Raw genomic sequence first — 10,100 nt, forward strand, 5'->3', positions numbered from 1 at the left:
GTGCTAATTAAGTTGTATGCCAATTATTTGACTTTTAATCATATGTTTTCACAAAATAAAAGGGGGGGTTTGATTCAAATGACAAATTTAGTTTGAAAATAATAGACACGACTTGTAATATTTGAATACAGAGAAATACCAAACAAGGGTTATGTTCACCTTATTATTTAAATGCTTTCCAACTTTGGATTTTATGAATTCATAAACATAGTGTACTTATACAGAAACGTATTAAAAAGTTTAATCCAAGTGTTTATAAAACTTCAAGGAAAGATTCACTTTAGTTCTCTTAAAACAAAAGTGATTAAAGAAATTATACACGATCCTAAAGTCATTAATACAATTAAGGCATTAACTTATAAGCTATAGGTTGAAAACTCTAACTCCTTTTTACTACTCTCTTTTCTGAACAACTTCTCTATTCAAGAAATCTATATTTTATAGTACACTCTCAATGTTTCCAACCATGAGAATTCATTATAATTGAAGAGAATAGGATATAAGAAACAATAGTAGAATAAATTCAAAAAACCATAGTGTAGATTGTTAATTCAAGGATCCCATAACCCTAGCTAAGAATCTTAGCCACTCATGAATGAAAAGAACATCAAATAAATCAAACTAATCATACAAACATCAAGGAATATTTTGATATTCCTTATAGATAACAAGATTAACCCTTATGTAAATGTCTTAGCTATCACTTCTCTCTTACAAAAGATTTAGAATAATCATTCATACTCAACTTGGGGTGTTTTTAATAGTTTTCTTAATTACCCCTAAGTTCCTATACTTAATTTATATGGATAAATAGTGTTGGGTTATAACTTTATTGCGCACACACTCCCACCAAAATGTTATTTTACTTTCATTTTGTGCTATCCATATTCCATGATCCCTTTATGTCTCCATTTACTTCTATTACTCCTAAAATAGTGCTAATCATGTAGGTTAGCTTATTTACAATCAAAAGAAGAACAAAACATATGAATCTAGGAACTTTTATCTATAAAATTATCTAATATATGAGTAAATTATGATACTTAGGTGTATAAATACACCCAAGATCATCCATATAGCCCGTAGGTATTATTATGATGGTTATGATACACAATCCAGGCTAAAGTTGTAAAGTTCATGTTAAGCCTTGTTCCCTGTCCTAATATTTTTATATAAGTATATATGTATGCACTCATGAATGTGAACATATACATTGAGCTGAATTAGATTTTGAATTGTCATTACTTTATTCTTATCCCAGAGTTACATGCTAGTGCTCAACCCACTATTCATCTCCAAATATTTTATCCCCATGCAACACAGGGACTAAAGTAAATCCTACTTTTCCTGCATAGTTTTAGATGGATCAACTTGGTTCATCGGTGATTGCGGTGAAGTTGTAAGCTTCCATTCTCTAAAAGACTTGATCATTTCATCAGATTTCTTTCATAAACTAGAATGGAATAGTTCACATTAACATTATCATTGTCATTTTCATTGTCAATGTTTGGGGAATGTCTAAACTTACATTATTTTCAGTGTAATAGAGGCTTTGTAGATATTACTGTGGACTTGGTATTGGTTGTAGCTTATTGGCTATCGATTATTTGACAAACCTTAAATATCTTTTAAGTTATTAAGCATATTATCTTGTTATATGTTTGGAAATTTAATCATTGTTAGTGTTATATCCTATTTTACAATGCGTGGTCTTTTGTCCTTGGTGAAGACTTGAGATACCCATCATGGCCAGGCCCTAGTTTGGGTTGTGAAAAAGATAGTATAAGAGCCTAGGTTTGGTATCATTTAGTATCCATAAATATGTGTCAAGTAGAGTTTATTTTATGGATGTGTAGTTCTCCACCCTTATAAGTGAGAGGCTATGAGCTAGCTAGAAATGTTTCCATTTCTTGTTGTTCGATTTCAAGCTATAAAGTCTAAGGTCTTGAATCTCCTCTAATCCCTATTTTTTCGCATTACAGATCATGCCTCCAATAAGGTCTGATGTGCGTGGAAACTCTTTTGTCCCATCTAAGTAAATATTGATGGATCTCATTCTACTTATGGAGTTTAGACTCGGTCTAGGGATCCAGCTCTTAATTACTCTTGTAGAGTTCCACCGATCCCAAATAGTCCTTCTTAAATCCCTTGGGCTGATGATGATCATGCCCTACTACCCTAGGGAGACATTTCTAATGTTGATTTTTCTTGATCAAATCATCTTTTAACCTAGTTAGTGATATCTCAGTCACATCAGTTGAGTCCCGCTAGCACTGTTATGAGTTCTTTTGAGGGTACTCGAGTGGGGAAGTTTATAAGGCCCAGTACTTTGACCTTTACTAGATCTAAGCTTGAGGAGGATCCTCATGGATTTATATATGAAATAGAGAAGTTCTTTTGAGTTATGAATACTTTTGACTCTGAAGATGTGGAGCTTGTTCCATATCAACTGAAAGATGTGGCATATTAGTGGTATGAGAAGTGGGATCAGTCGAGTGGTGATAATGCTGAGGTGGGTTTGTAGGATAATTCTCTGGTGCTATTCTTGATCATTTTTTCCTTATGAGTTAAGGAAAATAAGGGTCGAGGGTTTTGTGGTTTATTGTGATGCATCCCATATGGGATTGAGATGTATGTTATTGCAATATGGTAAGGTTGTGGCCTATACTTTAAAACATCCTGGTTTTTTATCCTTAGAAATTTCCTTAGTTTTGAGCTTCTAGACATCATACAACTTATAGGTACTAGTCGTATGATATGATATGGTTTAGAGGGTTTTGGTTATATAATGATAAGTGTAGTCTAGGGTGCAATTTTTCCAAGGAATGAATAGACACCATACGAGTCATTAGTTAGGGTAAGAGGGGAAAAGTCTAACTCGTATGTTGGATAGTACCCAACCCCTCTTCATTTTGCCTAGGGTACGAGTTATGGTTACCAATCATATGATGGGATACGTGATTAACCTTAGTGGTTGTAGGTTGGTTGTTTCTATGGTAGGGTATAATTGGAGGGGATGTAGTCATACCATCCTACGAAAATATTTTATAATTTATGTTGGGGGTATTTTGGACATTTTCCCTCTTAACTCATTATGACCCCACGACCTAAACCCCTATTGGGACTTTATTTACCCTATTAATCTAATCATAAAAACTCAAAAACACACTAAAATCTCTCTCAAACTCTTGAGTTAAACAAAGGCTAGGTTTCCTTCATGATGGTCAATGAAGGCTCTAAAGGGTGATTTATTTCTGTCTTATTCATAATCTAAGGCATGTTACTCCTCCCTAGTTGTTAGTTCAACTAAAGGCATATTTTATGAATGGTTTTAATGGCATAATTTTGATATTATTTTGGATTTTGAATTATATGTTGGGGATTTTAGTTATTAATGGTTGATTTATGTTTTCCCATGTTTTTACTTATGATTTTGATATTATAATGGTGGTTGTAACATGTGGCTGCATGGGAATGTTCAATTGGTACTTGGTTTTGGGTTTGAAAACTATAATCCCTCAATATGTTTGTTAAAATTCCTATGAGAATGTTTTTACTACATAGTTGGACTTTCATTGAAAACTATACATGTTATAATATGGTAATGGAACCTAAATTGGTTAGGTGGTTTTAATAGATAAATGGTAAGGCCTTGGTGTCCATGGTTTTGATTTAAAACCTTATGGGGTACACGAGAATCCCTTAAGTGAATCTAATAAGGAAATCTATGGGGTACATATAAATCACCTAAAAGTTGGCAAATGACATTTCGTGCAAACTATAGTTAGTATAATGATACCACTTCTTATAGCCTTGGTAAATAATATGCCTAATTGGTAGTTTGGTTGTGTGTTAATTCTTTTAATTGGGCAATAATAGTGGGTTGTGATTGCTAACCATGAAGGTGCAAGTCCCATGGGTGGATACTAGAAACTCATGTTTGCAGACATGAGGATTGGTCATGGTGACCATGTGATGTGAGGCACATGATAATCCCCTAAGTTATACTTGTATATATGTATCATGGAGGGTGAAGGGTACACGGGAATCTCCTGCCCCTATGATATCTTAAACACCCTAGTTTTTGGACCTTAGAAAATTTCCTAGAATTCTGGTTTCTAGACCCAATACGACTCATGGGTACAAGTCATATGTTAGGGTATGAATGGTATGGTCCAATCTTATGCTAACCAGTGTTGGTTGGTGAGATGGATTTGGTCACTAGAATGGGTACGACTTGGTGGTACAAGCTATATCATTAGATATAGATCATTTAGTTCCTTCACTTAATCTTAGACTTGGTAATTTAAGTTAGATCTAAGTATGAGTGGCTCACCAGGAGCCATAATATAGGGAATAAGTCATACCGAGGGCTCAGATGGTGGACAATGTTCAAACCTTTTGTGATTCTATCTTGCTAGGGATATAGGTGAGGGGTACGTATTGTATGCTGTCAGTACGACTTAGATAGGATGAGTCTTACAATAGATATTGTTGGGTCTTAGGATTGAGGCTTAGGATACGAGTGGTAGGTACTACTCGTATCCATGGGTATGACTTGTGAGGGTCAGTCGTACCCCTATGATGGGATTTTATGCAACTTAAGTGGAGGTAATCTAGATAATTCCCCCACTTACCCTAATAAGGTCCCATAATGTCTAACTCTCTTGGGTGGCTATATACCCTATTATTCTATTCATTAACACTTAGAAACTCTTCCTAAACACTTTATAATTCTCTCAAAAGCTTTTAGGCAAGAAATTTAGGGTTTCAACTAAAGGACTAATTTGGGGATCTTGTTGGTGGTTTCTCTCTATCTACTTTATCAATTAACGCATGTTATTTTCTTTCATTGTTATTTACAACTAAAGGCATGGTTTATACAATGATTTTATGATTTGAATGTTGTATGATTTTTGGTTTTTAACTATGATTTTGGTGTTTTGGTTATAAATGCTTCGTCATGGTTTTTCCATATTTTAATGATGCTTTTATATATATTAATGGTGGTTTGGATAATTTGTTGCATGGGAATGGTTCTTTGGTAATGGACTTTTATTTTGGAAATACTATGCCCCTATCGTGTTTGATAAAATGCCTTTAACAATGTTTGCATTATAATATTGGTTTTTGAATGGAACTTATGCATGGTTTAAACTTGGTAATAGAAGTCTAAATGATATGAATGGTTTGAATTGTTTTAAATGGATTGGAAAGGAAATGGTGGTAATGGTTTTGGTTAATTAGAAATCATGAAGGGTACATGCAATCCCTTAAACCTATATATCATTGACTATGGACAAAACTTGCAAGTATAGTCGGTATAATGATACCACTACTAATGGCCTTGGTTATAAATGGTAAATTAATTAGATAGTTTCTTAGTAATAGTTTTAATTGGACAATAATGGTAGGGTGTGTTGCAAAGCCCTGGAAGGTGGAGGTCTTGGGGTGACAAAAATTGGAAACTCATATTTGCTAATGCAACGTTGGTCTTAGTGACTATGGCCGTGTGACTTCACGCATTGAGGCTCTTTTAGTAAAGGGAACTGAACCCATATAGCTCGTGGGTGGTTTAGGATGACAAAGCTACAAAACCCAGGTAAAGGTTTTATTGGCTTGCTAAGCTCGACCCCCTTTCCAGGCATGGTTATATATATGTATGTTTGTGTGCATGTGGATGGTTTTACTTGGTTTTATTAATGGCATTATTTTATCTTTATACTAAGTTCATGCTAGCGATCACTCACTAACCTATCTTTGGGTGGCTATATACCCACGTTATGCAGGAACCGGCCATTTACTCCTCCTACATAGTGATTTACTTGGGGATAACTATTGGATTAAAGTGGTGATCTTCTATCTTTCTGGAAGGCTCCATTTTATGTTATAGATACTTTTAAACATTTTGATTTCTTTTTGGATATTGGTTTTGGCTACGGTTGGGGGAATGTCCCAGTTGAATATTCTTACTTTTTTGGTTAGAGGCTTTGTGGTACTGCAATGGGTTAGAATGGATGGAATTAATATTATTGTCAGCCTTAGTATTTGATACCTGTGGATGATATTGCTAGTTTTTCCACCGTATTTCATTTTGGGATTTATCATATTATGTCTCAAATCTCATTTGTTTTTGTCCTTATTTATGGCCCTTGTTTTGGTATTGGTTTTGTTTGGTATGGTTAGTACGGCTTGGTGTGATGGGATGACTTGATAGGATTGGTCTAGGAATAGACCTATCCTAAAAGTAGTCCTTAGATAGTTATGCTATCTTGTTATTTGTTTGGCACCCAATCGACTCAAGGTATGCTAATGATGGTTGGGGTAGGTAATAGGGGGTGGTCCCCAGTCCTGGTTAGACATGGGATACCCATTATGAGACTTTCCCCGGTTGGTTTGGGACAAGTTGGTATCAAAGCTTTAGGTTCATGGTCAATTAGGAGTCCACAAATTCGTGTCAAGTAGAGTCTTTTTTAGGTATGTATAGTACGCCACACTCATAAAAGAGAGGCTATAAGGCATTTAGGAATGTTTTACTTTCTTTGTGTTCTATTTTCAAGCTTGGAGTCTAAGTCCTATAATTCTTCTCTAATCCTTGGTTTTTCATTTTTTAGATCAAGCCTCGATGATCTGGAACACAAGGAAACTCTTCAGTTCCATCTGGGGACAATGTTGATGGGGTACGTCCTATGTTTGGAGTTTGTCTTTGATCTCAGGGTCTTATCCCTGATAGTTTTTGAGTTCCTCCAGTTGCTACTGGTCCTCCTCAGGGTGAGGTGACTAAGGCAGAATTTTGCCAGTCTATTCATACTATTGCTTAATTGGTTGATGCTCAAGCTAAATAGGATGTATTTTGAGGGTTTTCTGCTAAGGCAACAAGGGTTTGTCAGTTTATGAAACTGAATCCTCCTACTATTACTGGTGTGAAGGTGTAGGAGGATTCTCAGGGTTTCTTTGATGAAATGGAGAAGATATTCAGGGTTATGCAAACTACTAATGTGAAAGGTGTAAATTTTGTTTCTTATCAGCTCAAGGATATTGCGTACCAATGGTACAAAGAGTGGGATAGGGATAGTGGAGATATGGAGGAGTCATGCTTATGGGATACTTTCTCCGGTACTTTTCTGAATCATTTCTTTTCTTAAGAGCTGAGTGAAGCAAACATAGAGAAGTTTGTGAATCTTAAGCAAGGGAGAATGTCTGTTAAGGAATATGCCTTGACGTTTCATCAGCTATCAAGATATGCTTCTGATTTGGTGGGTTACATGAGAGCAAGAATGAGAAGGTTGAATTGGGATTTGATCTTGGAAAGTAAGACTGCCTTGCTGATTAAGGATATGGATATTTTTAGGTTGATTGTTCATATGCAGCAGGTAGGGGATGAAAATAGGAAATAGGCTAAGTTCAAAGATTGACAAGGTAAAAGGAGTAAGTTTTTTTACTAGGGAGGTGCTTAGTATCAGGGTAGTCAAATGGCGACAAATGGCAGAAGAAGAAGTGATGGAGTTTTAGTTCATCCTCTACTGCTAGTGCTCCTTACCTAAAGTATTTGGGTGATAGACATCATCAGGGTGGTGATAATTTCTAGGCATTAGGTGCCCAATCTTAAAACAGTAAGGGTCAGTCAGTTTCTTCATGCATTTTTTGTCAATTTTGTGGTCATCCTTATCGGGTTTATTAGGATAAAAGGAGGCACAAATGCTTCAAGTATGGCCAAGGAAGACATTAGCTCAGGGATTTCCCGGTAAATAAAGTTTCTAGGGGAGCAAATAAGGCACCGGTGGCTTCATCTTCTGCTCCTGCACCCAGTGGTATCGCATCTGCTTCTGTTACTACTCCTAGTTCTGTGTAAGCTAGAATAGGTTGTATGCTTTGGCGTCCTGACATTAATTCAAGGCATTGCTTGATGTCATTACTAGTACATTACAACTCTTTTCTCATGACATGTATTGCCCACTTAATCTAGGGTGCACTCTATATTAATTGACCCAATTTGTGGTTGTATGTATTGGTTATGATCTTAAGGTTATTTTGGATCCTTTTTCTATTTCTACCCTGGTAAGTGACTCGATTATTGCTTAGAGAGTCTATAGGGGTATGCGGTATTTGTTCATGGTAGGCAGACTTAGGTAGATTTATTTAAACTTGATATGGTGGATTTTGACATTATTCTAGGGATTGATTAGTTATAGTATGGTTACACGTCCTTGGATTGTCGTACCCATAGGGTTATCTTTACGTTTCCTGGTGAACCGACTGTAGAGTGGGAGGGTGGTTCCCTAGCTCCTAAGGGGAGGTTTATTTCTTATCTTAAAGATCAGAAGTTAATCTCTAAAGGTTGTCTTTATCACTTGGTTTGGGTAAAATATTCTAACTCGGAAGGTGTTTCTTTGTTGTCAGTTCCGATAGTAAATGGGTTTCTTGAGGTCTTTTCGGATGATCTTCCTGATTTTCCTTCGAATAGAAAAATAGAGTTTGGTATTAATTTGGTTTTGGACACTCGTCCAATATCTATTTCTCCTTATAGAATGGCTCTGGCAGAGTTCATGAAACTCAACAAACAGCTTAAGGATCTTCTAGATAAGAGGTTTATTCATCCTAGTGTATCCCCGTGGAATGCACTGGTGTTGTTCTTGCATAAGAAGGATCATTCACTTAGGATGTGCATTGACTACACGTATTTGAATAAGGTGATGGCCAATAACAAGTATCCTCTTTCAATGATAGATAATCTATTTGATCAGTTTCAAGATGCCAAGTTCTTTTCTAAGATAGATCTTTGGTCTGGGTATCATCAGCTAAGGCTTAAGGAGGTAGATATCCCTAAGATGACTTTTTGCACTCGGTATGGGCACATTGAATTTTTGGTGATGTCATTTGGATTGACTAATGTCCTGGCAGCATTTATGTACTTAATGAATATGGTTTTTAGGAAGTTATTGGATCTCTTCGACATTGGGTTTATTAATGACATTCTGGTTTAATCCAAATGTTAGTTGGATCATGCTAATCATCTCTATGTGGTATTTTAGACCTTGAAGGAACAATAATTTTATGCCAAGTTATCCAAGTGTAAGTTTTTGTTGAAAGTTGTGACTTTTCTTGATCATATTATTTCTAGCGAGGGGATAATGGTGGATCCACAAAAGGTGGTTGTGGTTAAAAGGTGGCCTAGACCCACAACTCCAACCGACATTTGAAACATCTTTGGGCTTCGCTAGTTAGTATAGGTAGTTTATGGAAGGCTTTTCATCGATAGCTTCTCCTTTGACAAAGTTGACTTAGAAGAAGGTTTTCTTGGTCAGATGCTTGTGAGGGGAGTTTTGAGAAGTTAAAAGACAAGCTGACTTTGGCTCCAATTCTGACTTCGCTGGAAGGCAATAATGGGTTTGTCGTCTGTTATGATATATTTTGGTTAGGTCTTGGTAGTATGTTGATGTATCATGGGAAGGTGATTGCATGTGCTTCCAGACAGTTGAAAGTACATGAGAAGAATTATCCTACTCATGATTTGGAGCTATTGGCGGTGGTTTTTCCCTTAAATATATGGCGGTATTATTTGTATGGTGTACATGTGAACATCTTTTCTAATCATAAAAATCTACAATATGTGTTCACTCAAAAGGAGCTTAATCTCAGGCAGAGGAGAGAGTTGGAGCTTCTTAAAGACTATGATATGAGTCTTCACTATCACCCAGGTAAGGCTAGTGTGGTTGTTGATGCTCTTAGCAGGTTTCTATTGGAAATTGGCTCATTTGGAGAAAGCAAAGAGGGATTTGGTGAAGGATATTCACTACTTGGCTAATCTTAGAGTTTGCCTTTTGGGCTCCAAGGATGGAGGTGTAATGGTACAAGAAGTGGTTTGATCATCTCTTGGTGCAAAGATCAAGGAGAAGAAATAGTTGGATCCTGTATTGATGAAAATCAAGGGTAATGTTAGTGGGCAAAAGGTGATGGTGTTTAACATCAGTGGCGACGGTACTTTATAATACCAAGAAAGGTTGCCTATTACTGATGTCGATAGTTTTCGACAAAGGATTTTGGTTGAGGCGCATGAGTAATGCTATGAGTTCATCCCAGTTCCCCAAGATGTATCATGA

This window comes from Capsicum annuum, chromosome 9, assembly GCF_002878395.1.
Source record: "Capsicum annuum cultivar UCD-10X-F1 chromosome 9, UCD10Xv1.1, whole genome shotgun sequence".
In the NCBI taxonomy this organism is placed as follows: Eukaryota; Viridiplantae; Streptophyta; class Magnoliopsida; order Solanales; family Solanaceae; genus Capsicum; species Capsicum annuum.